The following is a 19,010-nucleotide window of genomic DNA, read 5'->3' on the forward strand; positions in this document are numbered from 1 at the left end:
CAGTTGAAACGTCCGACTAGGAACTTGGAAATTCTGACTTCTGAGTACAACTGGAACACACCATGAGTGCAGCCTCACAGAGCTGTTAGCATGGCTGCAGTATGTCGCTCATCGTCATCCTCCAGAACAACACGTAGAAATGTTTTCTGACCTGATGCCCAGAGAAGCAGCAGCAGCTTTAAATCTGTTACAAATCACTGATGGAAAAAAAAAAAATCTGATCCTGCAGAGTTGTGGTCAAAGGTTTGGTGACGGTTAGGCACCAAACCAACTTGGTTAGGTTTAGGGAAAGATCATGAATTCGGTTAAAATGACTTTGTTATGTTTAGAAGACCTTCATCACCATGGTTATAATAAAAGGTTAGCGAACGATGGTGGTGATGGAACCAATGTTGACTGTTGGAAAGAAACAAGAAATGAAAACCTGATGTTTTGTTGTCCCGTCCATTCAGGACAGGACTCTTAATTCCCATAGTCTCTACACTTAAACATAAATGAATGTTGTTTTTTTGCTGTTTTTCTTGGAAGGAGTCTCAACCTTTAGGCTTCATCTGCACGAGCTCCAGAAAGAAATGGCTCAGAAAATACAAAGTCAGTGCTTATAAACAGAGAGACAGGTCAGAGAGTCGGCCTCTCAAACAGTGAACATCCACGTTTACATTCTCCACTTTTTACATTTTCCTTCCTTCGCTGGAGGGCAGGGGGCCTTGGTTTTGATTCTAAAACTCTTTGCCAGTTTAATTTATGATGCCACAAGGAGCGCCAGCATAGTGTCATAAATTTAGTTTAGACCAAGCTCGAGGAATAATTAGCAGCCAGAAAGCTTGGGATCAGATCTGGAGACTTTGGCAGCGGAGCAGGTCTCTGGTGGTTTGTAACAGGAGCTGCTGTTCTGGTGCAGTGTTTCTCTTTCCCTCTCTTAACTTTCTTTCCTCTTCCCTCGATCTTTGTGTCTTTCCCTCTCTCGGTTTGAGGGCATGATGGATGAACAGAAGTGATTGGATAATATGAGGCTGTCACGGATCACACATAAAATCAACCTGATCCAGTCAGTTCGAGTAAACAGCCGAGGGATGTGAGTAACGGTGACTGGCTGAGGAGCTGCAGCACAGACGGCGCTCAGTGACCGCTTCATGTTTGCTTTAATTGTAAATTAAAGCCCGGTGTAATACATCTCTGCTGCATTAACAGAGTATACTGTTGTTTCTCTCTCTCTGCACATGTATACAGCTCTGTCAGCTGCCAGACTCATTTTATATGCAGATAATTGTGGCTGCAACACGTTAGGAACCTCGAGTCAAAGCAGTAACTGTCTTTGACTTTAAATTTTACAGCTACACAAGCAAAGAGCTGGAAAAACAACTTTGCAGTTCTTATTGCACTAATGGGCCAAAAAGAAGCAAAGTTCAGCCCGAGGGTGGAGGGAGAGAAAAGGTGGTGTTGTTAACTAAACCAGAGGGATTCTTCCTTATCCTCTGAACAGCAGTCATTTTAGAACATTTCACTTCCTGTAAAGCAGCAGCTTTAAGTTTCATCACACCTACAGCTGCTACGTTTCAGGTGATTGAACGGTTTCATCAATTTCATGATATCACGAGAACAAAAGTGTCTCGATACCGTTGTAGACCAACAAACGACAGGTCCTCTGGGTAAAACTGCAGTTGTAGAGCAGAGTGAAGGGAATTCAGAACTACAGAGACCATGATCCTTTGCGCTCCACTCGCTCCCTCTTCAAATCCACAGATTGGTGGGTACGCTGACATCTGCAACGTCCAATGATGCAACAACGAAATTTGCATCACGAGAACCCCCATGTCCTCAGATACATGAAGTATAACACTGGCTTAGATTGACAGAACAACTGTGGAAACTATTTTTTGAAGCATTCTCAGATTTACCATTAGTGTTTAAAACTGTTGCACTGTTCTGTACCAGCTACCAGCGCCACCATGTGGTCAACACGTGTGATTTTCAGTTTAATGTCTCTACAGCTATGAGGTGGAGCACCAGGACACTCATGTTTGATGTTATGTAATGTTTCATCATCAGGTCAGAATCTGCATTTGTCCCATCAGCCTCAGCTGTACGTAAGTGTTTTGCACCATCAAAACTAAAATGTGTGTAACATGATAAACATTATATCTTCCTAACATCAGCATGAACACACAGTCGTTAGCATTTAGCTCAAAGCTCCGCTGTGTGTAATTACAGCCTCTCACAGCTGCTAGACTCTCAGTCTTGTTAAAATGACAACCTTCCATGGAAACACACCGCTGGGATAAAATTTCATTATGACTACATTAAAACACACAAACACTGATTCCAGTCAGACAAATGATACACGGCTGGTTAACCTTCACGTCCGAGAAGAGCCCGTCACTGCCAGACGAAGATGTCTAACGATGCAAACACCTGTTCAACTTGACTATTTTCGCAGTTTCAGTTATAGTGGAACCTCCTTTATATTAGAGGACACTGTGACTAATATTTGTAATTATATACCGACAGACGTCTGTTGCAGGCCAAACCATGAATATTCTATATTTCCTGCCCTCTAAAGAAACGTTTTTTTTCCTCCTATGGTGTGATGTTTTATAAACACAGCAGCAGATTTCCACCAACAGGACGTGTCTCCAGGCACAGGCTCGCAGTGATGGAGGGAGGGCGGCTGCTAACAAATTGACTCTTTATTTTATTGGTCTAACCTCACGGCAGACGTGGTCTCGCTGTGCGGTTCAGCAGTGTCACTCACCCCTGTCTGTCTAAATATCAGCAGAGCAGCCTCCACACCGTCTGCCTCACTGAGTTATTATTGTCGCTGGGGGCAGACAGGAGAGCTCAGCGGCAGAGAATATGACTTTTAATATCAGGACACAGCATTTATCACATGTTGTTTTAGCTACATAAATGTTTCTGCAAAGACCAGTGAGGTGAAAATCTTTGTTTTGAAGGTTAAATGTTCAATTTTTGCAACAGTGTTAGTAAAAAAATCAACAATTAATGGAGTCAAATCTAAAGTCACTGTAAAAGGTGTGCTCAGAGAGTGAAGCAGATTTTTGTCTCATGTCATTTATATGAATTTGAACACTGGACCCCACTGGTCCCTCTCTGTTTCTGTTCGTCTTTGTACAATGAGGTGGATTCATGAAGCTCTGGGACGTTTGCATCTTTGAATCTAATCGTGTCTTTCCATTGACTCTGTATGCAGTGGAGCCACCTCTTTAATCTGTCTGTCTCTCTGAACACACAGCAAAAGAATGAAGAAGGAAAAAACCTTAACAGCAGCTGTACGTTGTAGTTTTCTAGTTTCTTCCTTGTTTCTATCATCAATAGGCTGGATAGCCAATCAGGAAGCAGCACAACAAACAAGTCTGCCATGTTTGTTTCCTCTGACGTGGTCAGATGTGGAGTCGTGAGAGTCCAGACTCTTGAAGTAAACACTTATAGACACTATAAGAACAAAACTGTGGAATCTGTCGTCATGTGTGTGCTCTCTCACATTTTCTAAATCAGTTAAGATTTTAAAAATCTGTTAGTGTGTGTCAGGCCTTTGTGTGTGTGGAGGTGTGGCTCTGCTCCCACTCACCGACTCACCTGATCTCCATCAGTCATCACCTGCAGTATAAGAACCCCTGCTCTTCATCTACCTGTTGCCACATTGCTCCACCTCACCAGTGTTATCAACTCTCTCGGCCTCATTTATTGACCTCAATTATCTGCTACCTGCCTCCTTTCATCATACCTCACCCTTAATCTGTGTTAAAACTCAATTACCTTTTCCCCAACCGGTGCCAAAACCAAAACAGGTTTGGCTCGATGGCAGCACCAGAGGAACGTTCGTTTACTCACCATCTGTAGTCAACCTATGGTCAGTTTGTTTTTCATAAACAGAGTGTGTGATCCTCTGACTCCTCACACTCACAGATTGTTATAATGTGAATATCTCTCCTGCTGACTGTTATGAATTATGACAGATTGTTGATAACTGTGTCAGGCTGAATTTTTCTAATGTGGTGTTGACATTAGCCAGAATAAAATGTTTGGCCCATTAGGGTTAAACTCAGAGACCATCTCTGCCTCCAAAGCGGCTCCATGTGTTGGACATGGTTGTTTGTCAGTTGGCCGGGATCATGTGCACCTGATGTCCTTGGTTTGACTCGGTTTGGCCTCGGATCCTTGTTGCACGTCTCAAGCTCAAAAATGACAACAAGATATCTTTCAGGAATATTTCTGACTGAGCTCGTGTTCCTGTGTAAAAAGGAACCAAAAGGTAACGTTCCCCCGGCTCCTGCATGCCACACGAGCCACGGCTGCATAAGGAAAACCACATTTCCTCCAAACTGTTCCTTTTTTTTTCTTCTGTTCTTGTTCATAGACAGCTGGTCTCACAATCTGCTGCGCTCGACGTTTCCTAAACTGAGACTGGTGGGTCCTGAGTGGAGGAGAGCATATGTTATAGTCTGCTGGCTGTTTATATGTCCGTGTCCTTAACGTTACCCACTCTTCCTTGGATACAGGAGCTGCTTTCATATACAGTACAGCACATATACAGTACAGCGCAGTGTGGCTCTATGGACGTCAGTGTCAAACCAAACTGAAATATCTCACCCACTACAGATGGTTTACTCTGAAATTTTGTCTTTGCAGAATCTGACTTTTTATCTAGTGCCACCACTAATCACTATATTACTAACAGCTGGTTAACTATCAAGCTAAAACAGTCTCATCACGTCTCTTCTGACCAAATTTTACGACACTGAAAGCAGCAACTTTAGTACTGTTAGCTAGCTAGCTAGCTACCCCTGGTCCACTGGAACAGCCATCTCCCATACTGTCTATGAAACAAACTGACTTCTTTTTGTAACGCCCCCTGCTGGCCATCAGATAGAACGGCAGGTTTAAGGCACTACTGCATTGGCCTAATCTTTCAGACCCTGAGACAACATCCATTTTTATATACAGTTATGGTACCTCCTGCTTCAAATCAAGCAGTGCTAGCACAGCATAGCTAACATTCGATTGTGTTAGCTAACACTAGCTAGCCAGCTTGATAACATTAGCTAGTAAAATATGTCATTCGGAGGCATTCAAAGTTTAGTGGCGGATTGGTGCAATTGTAGGGCTCACAGAGAATTTGCTATGATTTTTTCGACTGTTCTGCTGACAGATGCACTAGTTGGAGACTTTCACACGAGGGAACAGAAAGTGCTAACATGCTAACTTACTTCCTGGTTTTAGGACTCATTTGTCTCTGGGTCCACCTTAGGAAACTTTGTGAACAGCAGCTGAAAGAGAAGAAAACCTCCAACAGATTTCTTTGTTTACAGCTCGTTTGCTGCTTGTTTTGGTGAAATGTCCCTTTAGGATCAGAGTACTTGTCCCTGGTTGCTTCACTTCAGCCTTGTTCATCTGCTCTGAGTTAGGACTGTGCATGTATGCGTGTGTTTGTGCAAATGTAATCCTGTTCACCAGGCATCATGCGGTTAACTGGAGGAAGATGGGATTTGTGTGTCAGGATGTTTGTGTGTGTGACAGGTGGTTAAATTTATCAAATCAACAATAAATTGCAAACAAACATCAGAATCCTTTTACATATTGTATTTATCTGCATGTTAGTAATACAACTGAAATGTTCATTCTCTCCTTCAGGATAGAAAAACATGAAAGTAATTTTGAGGTTTTACTCATTAGATTATTCAAGATTAACTTATCACTGGTTTGGTCAACATTTGCAGTTGAAAGTAAGTACATTTACTCAAGTTTCGATTTGTATATGAGTATATAAAAATGGAGGTGGATGTGAGAGCTCATTAGTATTGGTGCACTGTCAATTTTATTTATTATTTATGTATATTTTGTTTTAACTGTAAAATTAAAAAGCAGTTTTCATGGAAATGACACATTTCTATGGCATCGACATTTTTTATAGTGTAGGATTTATTTGAAGATTAAGATTTGTTTTTTAATTGAAAACGTAAAATACAACACATTGTTCACCATTTACAAAACATGTTTATGAAACTAAAGACACACTTTTAAACATGACATGGTTTAATTACAACTAGTCACTCCTCAAAGTTATATATATAATACTTTAGAACAAAGTAAAACATAAATACACATTTGTATTTGTTTTCTTGCTTAAAGTAGTTAAATGATGAAATAATCTTACACATTAGTCACAGGGAACAAGTTTTCTACAGAATGCAGACTTTCATGTTTGTTACTTGAAGTAGATTTAGCTGATAATACTGTTGTATTTGTACTTTTACTGAAGTAAAGGATCCGATTACTACTTCTTGTACTACTTCTTCTTCTTCTGTTGTTGTGTTTATTCTCTCCAAGCATGTTAAGTGTTTGTTTATTTCTGTTGTTATCATAGTGGTTTTTTCCATTTATTTAACATTAACTAAACTCTGCACTTCTCTTCTTGGAAATGACTCCTTTTTCCTTTTCACTCAAGCTCTCGAGCTCTTAAATCCCTCATTGTGCCCTGATCTGCCCTGCTCTCTGACAGAGGCTCTGCTCCCCGTCTTGTGGTTTTTTCTGGAGCTCTGTAATTGACTTGAAACTGAATGCGGCTCAGACCAGATGCTCTTCCAGTGCCCCCTTTAGGCTAATATAAGCCAAGGCCTCCTCACGGAACAAATTGAGAACATCCAGTCTGCGGTGAGGAGTTTACAGGTTGCAGGTGGGCCAAACAATGTGACACGGATCACTGCAAGAGTCTGTTTATTAGTTTCTTCATCGCTCGCTGAAAACTCTCCCCGAGGGTGGAGAAGGTGGAGGAGGGTCCTGGCGAATGAGTCCAGTTCAGGCTCCTCTGACACAGCAGAGACATGGAGCAGTAACACGGTGAGACTGAGGCTCGGTCGTGGAAACTGTGACAGGTTTGGACACGGTGGGTGAACTGTAAACCTTACGTGGTGACCCTCACAGTGAGCGACGTTCCTCTGGAAAAAAAAAAAAAGGTTGAGGGTTAAAAACACAGAGGGAGAAACAAAACGTACAATCAGACCGACCGCATTTACGTCAGCGTATTTTGTTGTCGTTACGAAGGAATATGTTAGTTATTGTATATACATCGTGACTGACTTGTTTTCTGGAATATGTCTGCGGTGGTTGTTGTGTGTCAAAAGGAGTTTATTTGTGTCGTTGACTTTGCCAAACCGTTCTTCTGTCACCAGTGCTCACAGTCACTGAGGCACTTCTAACAATTTAATAAGACATTTTAGGAAATTAAAGTCCTGCAGTGAAAAAAATCTGATATTCAGCAGTAATGTGAGAAATATGATCAACTATTGAACAGCTCACAACTAAGGACTGCAGAAGATCATCTCTGAACACCAACCAACCAAGTCTGGACAACAGAAGATTAGAAAAACGTCCATCTGGTTCAGGCTTTCACATCTCCTTTAAGGTGGAATTATCCTTTAATCTCATGTAGGTAGTAGCTTTGATTTGTAGCCTTGTTATTTACAAAGGATCGTGGTTGTTGATAGTGCACCAAAGATGTTTCCGCTCTCCATGGTTGGGGTCAGGTTTAGCTGAGGTTACGGTCAGGTGTTGGAGAGGCTAACTGGATTAAATCTGTGGCTCTGTTTTATCAGACACAGAGACACTGAAGCCTGGAAGAGACAGAAACAAATGAGAAGATGCAGCTTAAAGTTACTTTACTAGAACTTAGTGGAGCGTAGTCAGAAGTCACCTTTGTGCTGCTGATGGTATTTTCTAATACGTCCCCTGCAACGATACTTTAACAGCAAATCCTTCAAAGAAGAACAGTTTTTGCTGCTGTGCATGGAGAAAATCAATTTAATATAAACTCCAAAATAAGGATTAAATATGTGGAGCTGTTGTTGTCACAAGCTCCTTTAATTTAGTTTTTGTTTGGACATCAGAGAGTCGACGGGATTCGTTAAAAGCTGTAATAAAATTAGGGCTTTCACCATAAAGCTCCAGTCGTGTCAAGTGGCCATATGCTGAGAGGGTTGATCCTGAGAGAAAGAGCTCCTTCTCTGGGCCAGAGGGGCCTTGCTTTTCCACCTGAGCCACAGGTGTTTGCTTAACGTGCCTGTGGTTTGAGCGGCTGCAGCGCCATCATTTACCATCACCCTGGAAATGTTGACTTTTAGCTCTCCTCCTCCCTGAAGCTGCCGGCCCAGGGGAAAAGAAAAACCCACTCTGGCTCCTGATAAACTGTGTGTGTAAACATGTCCCCCTGTGTGTGTGTTTTACGATGATGATGATGATGATGATGATCGTGGTGGTGATGATTGTAGCCTATCGCCTTCCACAGCCGCCCTTTCCTTTGACGCACTGTGGAAACGACTGCAGGCAGCAGAGCTCGGTAACATGATGATGAAAAATCACAGCGTGTGTGCAGGTGTTTCTGTGTTTTCTCAGAGGATAAGTGAGGGCAAACCTGAGGTGATTTCTCCCATGAAGCTGAGTAAAGAGCGCTGAGCTTGTTATTTAAAGGAACAGGCTAACTGGCTTAGCTTAGCACAAAGACTGGAAACAGGGGGAAACAGCTAGCCTGGCTCTGTCTAGAAAAAAGAAAATCTGCCTGTAAAGCTCACTGATTAACGTAATAGTAGTAATACATTTGATTTATATAGTGCTTTCAAAGCAGCAGTGCATTAGATTTAGTGACACCTAGTGGTGAGAATGCAGATTGCAGATTATTTGAGTCCAATTTTTATTTAAAGTACTTTACCTAACAAAAGTAGTGGTTTAACCAGCAAAAAATAAATCAGCATCTGTTTATACAGCAGCTAGCTAGCTGCTAAATCAGAGATGCTAAATGTAAGCTAGCTAAAACCATTTAATTGATAGTTTAAGAAGCTAGCTATCATGGTGTTAGCTAGCTAACCAGCTGTGATGCTGACTTTTCTGTCAGTTTTCTGTCCATACAGACTGTAGGTTAGAGTTTGATTAGAGTTCATCTGTTCATCTACTCTGTTTCTATTCATTTATCCAGCATCAATCGTAAAATAACAACCATTCCAATTGGTTGGCTAACTGTTTCTATAGAAACAGTGTTTTTACAAGTTTTACTGACAAATAAATCAAAGTCAAAAATGTCATTTTTCAAATGTCCAGTTAATTCTCTCTCATTAATTTTAACTCATGGAAAGTTCCTAACTTGGAATATTTAATTTCCAATGGAAAGTTTCTAAAAATTTACTGGAAATTTTCCACCCCTTTGACCTTTATGTAATTTAAAGTACCACCTTTTTAAAAGCCAGAGCGTCAGCACACGTCATGACATTAGCTCTGATCAGTAACAGTAACAGATGCTGCAGTATTAAGGTAATTTTGTGCCTTTTATTTATTCACCTCTCACCCTCTACTTCACCTCCCTCACCACCAGCTTCTGTTCACCTCACCTGTCTGACCTCCCTCCCCTCCCTCTCTATCTGCCCCCTCCTCCTCCAGCACATGGTCCTTGTATTACCTGGCATGCGAATGCAGCCGTTTATTTTCATGGGGATACGTTTTCTGGCGATCTCTGCCAGAGACAATATTATGCTGGAAATATACAGGTATTAACTGTTAAGATTTCAGATGGTCAAATAAACCGGCGTTGCCGGGCTCTGGCTCGGCCCAACAGAGAAGAGATTGTATGTGAACAGCCCACTCCTAATGAAACACACCAGGGGGAAGCTGCTCAATCACTAATAATTACTCCTCCCTCCATCCTTCCATCCCTCAATCCATCCATCCATCCACCTCTCTCTCTCCCTGTGTCTCCCTCGCCCCCGGTCCAGGTGATTTCCAACCACCTCTCCCATTTATCTTCCCTGCCTTTGATTTCAATGTGACATTCATTTCACGCTCATTTCCTCTCAGCCTCTCGCTCCGCCGCCGCAGCTCGGCCCCGTGAAGGCCGGCCTTTCATACGCGGCTCAGAGCCACTAAACAGTCTCTTATGCTCTGACCTTTGGCGGGCGGCGAGCTGCTGAGACAAACAGCGCTCAGCAGGACGTAAATGATGATGGATCTGTTCTGGCAAACTTTGGGGTTGAGTTACGCAGGACCGGCTGCATGTGTTCACGTTCAGGGTCGGACTGCAGATCTGCTGTTACACACTGATACTTAATGACTCTCAGGGGGTTAAAGTAAAACCAGAGTCATTGTCGAATGGTTAATTAAGAGTTAATTACTGCCGTTAGTAAACTATTAATTTAAAAAATGATCCAGGTACTTTTACTGTTGCTAAGTATAAAATGCAACCATCACTACTACTGAAATGAATACTGTACCAGTACTACTACTACTACAACTGTGACTGCTGTCAGGACAGTTACTGCTGTTTCTGTTACATCTACTACTGCAAGTGCTACAGAACAAGTACTACTGTGTTTATTAGCAGTACTAGCACCACTTTAGCAGAAGTTGTAATGAAGTAGTACTGTGACTTAAAGCTACGATGCTAAGCTAAACAGAAAAGGAAAAAGAATGAGGAAAAGAATAAAATGCACTGCTCTCTTATTAAGATCATTATTATGTTAAACCATTAATGTCTACAGCTGTATTATTTCCTGGCATTTAAAATTCCATGAAAACACCTCTACAACAATTTAATTCATATGCACATTCTGGATTCTCATGATACAGATTCAATAAGAAAAATCTGTTGCTTTTTCTTGGTCCAATATCGAAACTGTTCAGACATTATTCCTTACTTTTGATTCGAAACATTTCAATAATAAGAGCTTTGATCCAGAGTGAAGTTGATACTAATCATGTCAAATGAATGTTGAACTTATTTTGTGTTTATTTGATTAAAAGAAAATCAAATAATTGAGGAATGATAAATATCTGGAAACAATTAGTTTGACTTTATCTTGACAGGTTTGTGCCTCCACATCTAACAGAAAAACTTCTGTGGGACTTTTCCTCAACATACTAGACGTATTCATTAAGTCATTAAGTAAATAAGTGAATATTTGACATTAAAAACAGCTTAGTGAGAGAAATATCTTATCAGACAAAAAAAACAAACACTTTCCTGCAGCGTATTGTCCATTAATCTATACTCAATAACACAACAACAACAACAACAACATAAAAACATGTTTTTTGTGTTCAGGTGTTTCCTATTTGTCTTAAACCTGAGCAGAGTCCACCTGTGACAAAACTGACACACTCAGCACATAAGGACAAAACACAAGACATGAGGTCCAGGAACTCTCTGTGGACTTCTGTGGCAAAACTGAAAATTCTGAAACAGAAGAAGAGTGGAATCATTCGTAGGAAGAACAGGATAAACTGCCCAACAACGAAGCTGTTTAACGTAGCATTTGTTCATTTTTCATTTCCTTTTAAAGACGTCAGCATCTCCAGGAATTATTGAGATTTACTTTGTAAAACTTTGGTTAAATTGTGGTGTGTGAGGACGTGTGTTTTCTCAGCACCTCTGAGGACAGTGTTTGTATTTGTTGCAGGAGTGAGAGTAGGAGCAGAGCGCCATCTACAGGCACTGACACTGTTATTAAATGGGTCTGGGTCTCAAAACCTCCTCTCCAGGTCTCCTGTTACTGTCTGACTTGTCTTAGATGAAGTAAAATAGAAACCAAGTGTAAACAAAGACACAGAGAGGCATCCAGCACTGTCAACACTTTAAATTGTACAAGACCGTATCGGGATGTACAGTGGTTTATCAGATAAAATCTTAATTATAATTGAATAAATGATTTTAAAAAAGACCAGAAAAAAGTGAATTGCAATTTTCTTATTTAAGTTGAAGGTTTTTACAAAGTGTTTTATCATAATGTGTTACAACAGTGATTCAAGACTTAGCCAGTTGGTTTCAGAAGTCCCATAATTAGTTAAATGGACTTCACCTGTGTGTAGTAAGCAGGAGCTTCAGTTGATTAAACACACCTGTATCTGGAGGTCCAGCTTCTGGAGAGTCAGTGTTGGTGTCGTGGTATTACTACCTTTAACTTAGGTAAGCAGTTTATATCATATTTATTTTTCACAGTTTATTTGTAATGTATATTTAAATAAAGGTTGTCATAAATTCACCATGAATATTTTTATTTTAATGTTTAAGACTAAAGAATTGAAATCTACTGATCATAATTGAATACATATATAAAATAACAAGCAACAACAAACAGGCCTGTTAAATTAAATACACTCGTTATGTTCATGTGTGATCAGCAGAGGGCGCTAAAGCATCAGCAAAAAACATCCTGCTGCAAATCAACTCCCCCTGAACTCCTGATATTAACTGGTCTCAAGATTAAACTGCTGAGTTTCAGTTTGTGAGTCAGATGTTTGATTTGACTCATTAAAAAAGGAATAATGCTCCTGCTGTTTTTCAGGTTCAATCTCCCTCTAACTGAGTGATAATCAGTGGATTAAACAGCTGGAATCAGACCCAGAGAGTTCAGAGTGATGCTGAACTGTAGATCAGTTAAAAAGACTTAGAAGTCATTAAAAACCAGCGTTCATCTCTGATATCCAGCCTGGAGACTTCTAAATATCAAGAATTAGAAACTTTGCAGAGCCCAGCGGAGGTAATTACCACTCATGTCTGTAGAGGGCGCTGTTGTCCAGCAGAGTTACAGGTTCACTGCTTTAAGGTCTCCAGCCTCCAGGTTAGAGGTCGTGTGTTGAAATATCTCTCACTCCTCCACTGTGGTGTCAGAGATGATTTTATTTCTACTTTATTGCTTTATAAAACTTTATCTTGTCTCGTCTCTTCTCAGTCACAATGTTTTAACAGTTTGGGATCAACATTTTGTTATCTCAACAATTACTGGATGATTTGCCATATAATTGTGTACAGATATTTGTGTTCCCCAGACGTTAAATCCCTAAAGACTTTGTTGGTCCTCTGACTATTTCTGTTGCACCATCAGCAGGTCAAAGTCTTCACTAGTCCAATCAGATATCTCAGTTTCTACTCAATGTTGGCACAACGACATTCATGTTTCCCTCTCTATAAACTCCAATAATACTTTGGTTCATGACCAAAACCTTCTGCTCACTGCTGTTTTCTGCCAACTCTTAAAACATCTGATCTTGCAACACAACATCCTCTTAGATCAGGTTCAGGGAAAGATCCTGGTCTGGTTTAATCCAGACAAAGTTCACAGTGACTTCAGACACAACCTGTTTATTCACCTTTAACCAAAACCACCATCTTTCCCAAAGAGCTTTAGTTGTCCAAACCACAGACGGGACTCTGGATGTGAACCTTGGTCTGTGGTGTGACAGTCTTGCACTTTGTACACACCACAACCTCCTCCTGGCAACTCCTGCAACCAGTGATTACTTTTCCACCACAACATAACTGGGAGAACAGTTCAGCTGTAAATGAACATCATTGAGTCGCGTCAAGAGTGTTGGGTCGTGTTTTTTTCATTGGGTTTTGGATTATTCCAGAAAATAAACTGTGAGCAGCTAAAGTTTCTGATCCTTCAGGTTTAGTTGATCAGATCATCTTCAATCTGATGTTTGAAGCCTAAATCCAACCTCCAGAAGTAAAAAGCTAATGTTAGGCTATAAACCAACTACACCACGGTCACATGACGTCAACGTCTCCACCACTAAGCTTCCAACTGGTCATTTCATTTAGTTCTGAGCTCTTCTACAAAAGCCTTTCTTCTTAGAAAGTTAGTGAGAGTTTGAAAGAGCGTGAGTAGAAACACAACGAGGCTGTAAAGGTGGACTGGTGAGTAGATGGGTTTTCATGTTAACGTCCCCGACAACCTCTGTAGTCTCATTTAGACACTCGTTAGCAACCGCCTTTTTTAAGACACGTAAAAGCTTCAAACATCAGGAGTGGGGGATTTACTGACCCATTTTATGTCGGAGAATAAAACCTGAAAATGTCTTGAGCTTGTGTTAAAACAGACCTTAGCTGCTAGCATGATTGTAGGCTCATTAACACATTATATATTGGCTGCTAATTAATTTCAAATGCCCTCTGTGGTACAGATGTCTGATAAAACTGTTCCTTCTCTGTCATAAACATCCACTCTGTCATTTCTGTTCTGAGGAATGCCTAAGTTGCAGTTATTCAGTTGCCGTTACACACCGCTCATTTCCACACTCCATTGCTCTACTTCCCTTCTTGTGTCGCTCTCACCGCTCTCTGAACATGTACAGTAAGTGAAATCCCCTTCTGACTCACTTCTCAGTTTCTGTTTCCACGTAATATGAATATTTGCTTCTGACTATAACTTTGTGGTTTGCTCGTGGGCTTTCGGGCTTCCTCCTCATCATGAGGCGCGATATGAGGATTTGGTTTTCACTTCTCTGTTTTCATCTCTGCGGTGCCATGCGACATGCCACAAACACACATTAACAAGCCCACGCACGTTCATTTGGCCTGTGTTTCTCTGTCCAGTTTTCCCCTTCAGTTTCAAATAGTATTTCAGTTTCTAGTTGTGGCCTTGAATCGTTATTTGCTTTCAAAACTGCCAAAAGACAACAACAACAAAACAGCACGTTTCCAGACAAATAATAAAAGAGTAGAGGTCATTTAACAGTGAAAAAACTTTATGAACAAGCTAAAACCTTTACACAGGCCTCTCATTACACCAGTATGTTGAATAAGACTGTGGACAGGTAGGTTCTAGTCTCTCCTGAGCCCTGTTTTATAGCCTACAGTATATTTATTTACATTTTGCCTCCATTAAATGAAGCCGCATTAGCTGTTAGCAGCTACTGTTTACAGTGTAGCCTTGAATACACAGACAACTATCACTGGATCACTGTGATACCAAAGGAATCTTAAAACATGATGATTCTAAGGCAAGTTCTGAATTGTCTTTTTCTAAGCAGACTTTTTTCTCTTTCATTGCCTCCTCTTCAACTGTCCTGAAGAGGCATTTATCTTTCCCTTTTCTTAATGTTCATGTCTACATGATGATTAAAGTATCATCTGCTACAGTGAGTTGAATTACTTAAGATACCACTCCCCACCTCCTCTTGTAATGTTAACCCTGTTGGAACAGAGCTAAAGTCAGTCACATTAAGCAGTTTGTTAACTCTACTTGAATGTCCGTGCATGTGATTTTACATCGGACACACAAAAGGACATTTAAAAATATTACAAACAGGCCATCTGCCCAGTGAAGTCCAGTTATCCTATGGCCTTTAAATATGATGCTGCATCTTTTAAAGCCCCAGTAGTCGAACACTCAGCTTGATTAACATCTGCTTCACTCTCATGTGGGACTATTTCACAATAAATCCGTAATAAACACTGACAAAACATCCAGAATTTGATGTGAAGATTGTTCAGTATAACACTTAATCTGTTAAACTTAAGCATTTAATTAGTTTAAATTGACTTGTATAAATGTTTTCTTCAGTATTAGTCTGTGACCAAGTGCTAATATCAGTCTTATTATCACTTGCTAAAATGTTTCCTATCAGCCTGGTTTCATTTTCCATTGCACACACACACTTAACTTCATTCTTACCTGAGCAGGGATTTTACCTGTTACCTCTGGGAATTTGTACAAAAAACAAACACACACACACACACACATGGGTTCCTGGTTTTTCCTCCTCCGCCCGAGAGGGGAATTTACTGGCATTATCTTGTTGATCCAGCTGTTAATCTGATCTGACGGTTGAATGAAAAGTTGCCACCTCCTGACACCTCTCCAACGTCTTACTGAAAAGACACAATGGACACCTCAATGAGCCTTGATTATCGCCAATGGAAAAGTCTGTAAGGTCCAGTTCAGTTGATTTAGGGGGCAGCGTCACCAGAAAGTGTTCACATATAATTAATCATGACATTTGATTTAATGTGTATTTGTCCAGAGTGAGATAAGAGTTTGGAGTGTTTTTCCAGCCTTTCCAAAGCCAAAAATAAGAGCAAAAGTGAAAGGCAGTGACAGACAAACAACATCCCATGGACCAAATCTGCTAGATCAGCAAAAAACTCAGTAAACAAGACCTTGTTTACTGGTTACAGAACATATCATTTCTATATATCTCGTTTTGCAACAAAGAGTATATACATGTGCTAAAATAAACTCACTGATCGAATAGATTTAACAAACAGACTTATGAACCAATTAATCAACTAAAAAGTTAAAACTTTGTGTCACAGCTGAGGCAGTGACTCCAATATTTCCTTGTGTCTTTCTGTTTTCCCTCTTGTGTCTCCTCCTCCGTTGTTTGTTTGTGTGTGTGTGTGATTGGGGCGTGGCCTGGATCACCTGCACCTGGCTCATCTCCACACCTGTGACTCATCAAGTAATCTGCACCAGAATAAGAACCCCAGCTCTCCATCCACTCATCGTCAGATTCCTCCACCATCTCAGTGGAAACCTCCTGTGTCTGTCTCCATGCTCACTGCTTCAACCAGTCTCCATTGTTGCCTGTTCCCCGTCATCATCACCTCATCTCATGTGCAACAAGAAGACCAACATAACCACACCACACACTAACAGATTCACCACCAACAACCAGAGTCTGGACTCTCAAAACTCACCAAAGTCTCACGTGGTCAAACACAACATTAGAGTTAGAAAAAAGAGGAAACCTGTGGAAAAAGTCGTGAAGACAGTGTGAACTATGTGACTGACTTAATATGAAACTAATAAGACCGAACTGCTATAAACAGTAACATTAGCAACATTAGCAGAGTGTTCACTACTATTGATGAGTAGCGGCCATCTTGAATTCCTATGTCGGGGTTGCTCCGACTTTCCAAGTTGGAAATATGGCTTCAGAGGGCGTTCCAGTTGAAACTTCCAACAAGGAACTCAAAAATTCTGACTTTTGAGTACAGCTTGAACACACCATTGTAATTCCGTCTTCAGTCAGCTGCCTCCGGATTGGCTATCGTTCTATTCCACATGACAATCCGAGTGTGTACTCAGTTTTCCTCGGAGTTCCCCCCACACAACAGGATCTCTGATCGGAAATATTGAACATGCTTAATATTTATCGAGGTCATGGTCATCTTCAGAGCAGATCAGGGAGGGTAAAATCAGTCTGAACACACCTCACACAACAGGAGAATCTGACAAGATCATCTTTACAACCATCAGATAATCGGCTCTTTGCTGACTTTCAATCCAGAGGGGGGACTCAGGCCAAAAATTGTCTCTGCTTTTTGGTCCAGAACTAAAGAAGCTGTAACACACAGGCCTGTTTCATGATGCAGAACCACTCTTGTCAGAGTTTTATATAATTAATCACAAATGATATCATCAGATATTATTAATAAATGTTATAATTTGTCAACATGAGGTCAGTTTGCTGTTTGGTAAAACACAAGTACTTGGTAACTGGAGTCAAAAAAAGTGCAACACTTCTCTCTGATAAAGTATAAAGTGGGTTTTATACTATATTGGCTCGCAGCCTCACATAGTTTAATGTAGACACTATAAATATAACATGAGTTATGTGAATACTTTCTCTTCTTTCTACAATATCAGATCACCTTGATAAGATCCTCAGTATTTCAATATGTAGCCAGATTAATAAATGCAGACATAAATCACGCCACTACAAGGATGTGGATGTCAAAGGGAAACAGTCGTGTACTTTTTTTTCCTTTATAAAACAGGGCGACTGGGGAAAGTCCTCATTTGTTTCTGCCCACCTGGGTGGAGCAGGTGTGACCGACCAGGTGAGGGAAAACTCCAGCTTCCTCTTTTAAACACAAACAATACACCCACAACAATTCCTTTATTTGAAGTGGCCTGATCTGGCTTCAGGTTTACAAGGTGTGTCAAATTCAGTTGTTTATGTAACCAAGAAGCACACACATGTGCTTCTATCTTTGTGAGGACACACACAACTAAATGCCTAACCACAACCCTAAACCCTAAAACCGAAGTCTTAACCCTCAAACAGCTCCTTAAATTTGTGAGGACCGAACAAAATGTCCTCACTTTTCCCCATGTCCTCAATCCCCAGGGTCTACACAGAGTCTTCACAAAGGTAGATGTACAAGAACACACATCCACAGTGATATTAATTTCCTTTCGTGTCTGTAACCAGAATATTACAGCCCTGTTATTATTCTGCTGGTGATGAACATTTGCGTAAGCACGTAAAACAAATACAAAGAGGCATTAACACGACACGGATACGTGCACACACACACACAAACAGACACACATACACACACAGAAAAGCCAAGATAAAGACATATTGTAAGTGTGTCTATGTATATATATGTGTGTGTGTGTTTTATCTGTTCTTATCTCTGCTGTGTGTGTGTGTTATCTTTGTGTTACTTCATCTCTCTGGTGTTTAATGGAACAGTGACAGAACAAATATCTGAAAGAGCAGAAATTCCCCACATTATGTGTCAGTGGCAGTTTAATTAAAACACAGACTGTAGATCTGTATCACTGAGAGTCGACACACAGATAATGTTATTCCACACCGCAGACAGAGCTCAGGTGGAGGAAGATGAAACTGCAACCCTGAGGTTAGGAAAATAAAGATGAATAAATGATTTATACAGGGGATAACAATATCTTTTTCCCCCCTAATATGTGGGTTAGAATTATTTTAATTATTTTGTATTCATTTTCATTTTTAATTTAATTATTTATGACAGTTAAGCATAAATAGATAATATTTTTTCTAAGAAAGTATTTTTATTTATTTATTTATTTAAGACAATAATGTGTAAATAGATAATATTTTTCTAAGGAAGTATTTTATTTATTTGTATTTATTTATTTATGACAAGCCTAATAAAAGTATTTATTTTTAGAAAGTGTTTTTATTTATATCAATTACCTTATGATGAAGAGTAATAAAAATATAATTTATTCTAAAACGTGTTTACTTATTTATTTATGACAAATATATCTAAATGCATTTATGCATACACCTACCCTTTAAGGTCCAGGTCCACATGCTGTATACTGTTTATATATTCTATATACACTATACTGGATGTATATAAAAAGCATTTAACGATCACAAGATTTAAAAAAGGATAATAACTTATTTTTATTCATATTGATTGATACTAAAATATGAATATAATATTTTAA

The sequence above is a fragment of the Lates calcarifer genome, unplaced genomic scaffold (genome assembly GCF_001640805.2).
Source record: "Lates calcarifer isolate ASB-BC8 unplaced genomic scaffold, TLL_Latcal_v3 _unitig_1631_quiver_445, whole genome shotgun sequence".
In the NCBI taxonomy this organism is placed as follows: Eukaryota; Metazoa; Chordata; class Actinopteri; family Centropomidae; genus Lates; species Lates calcarifer.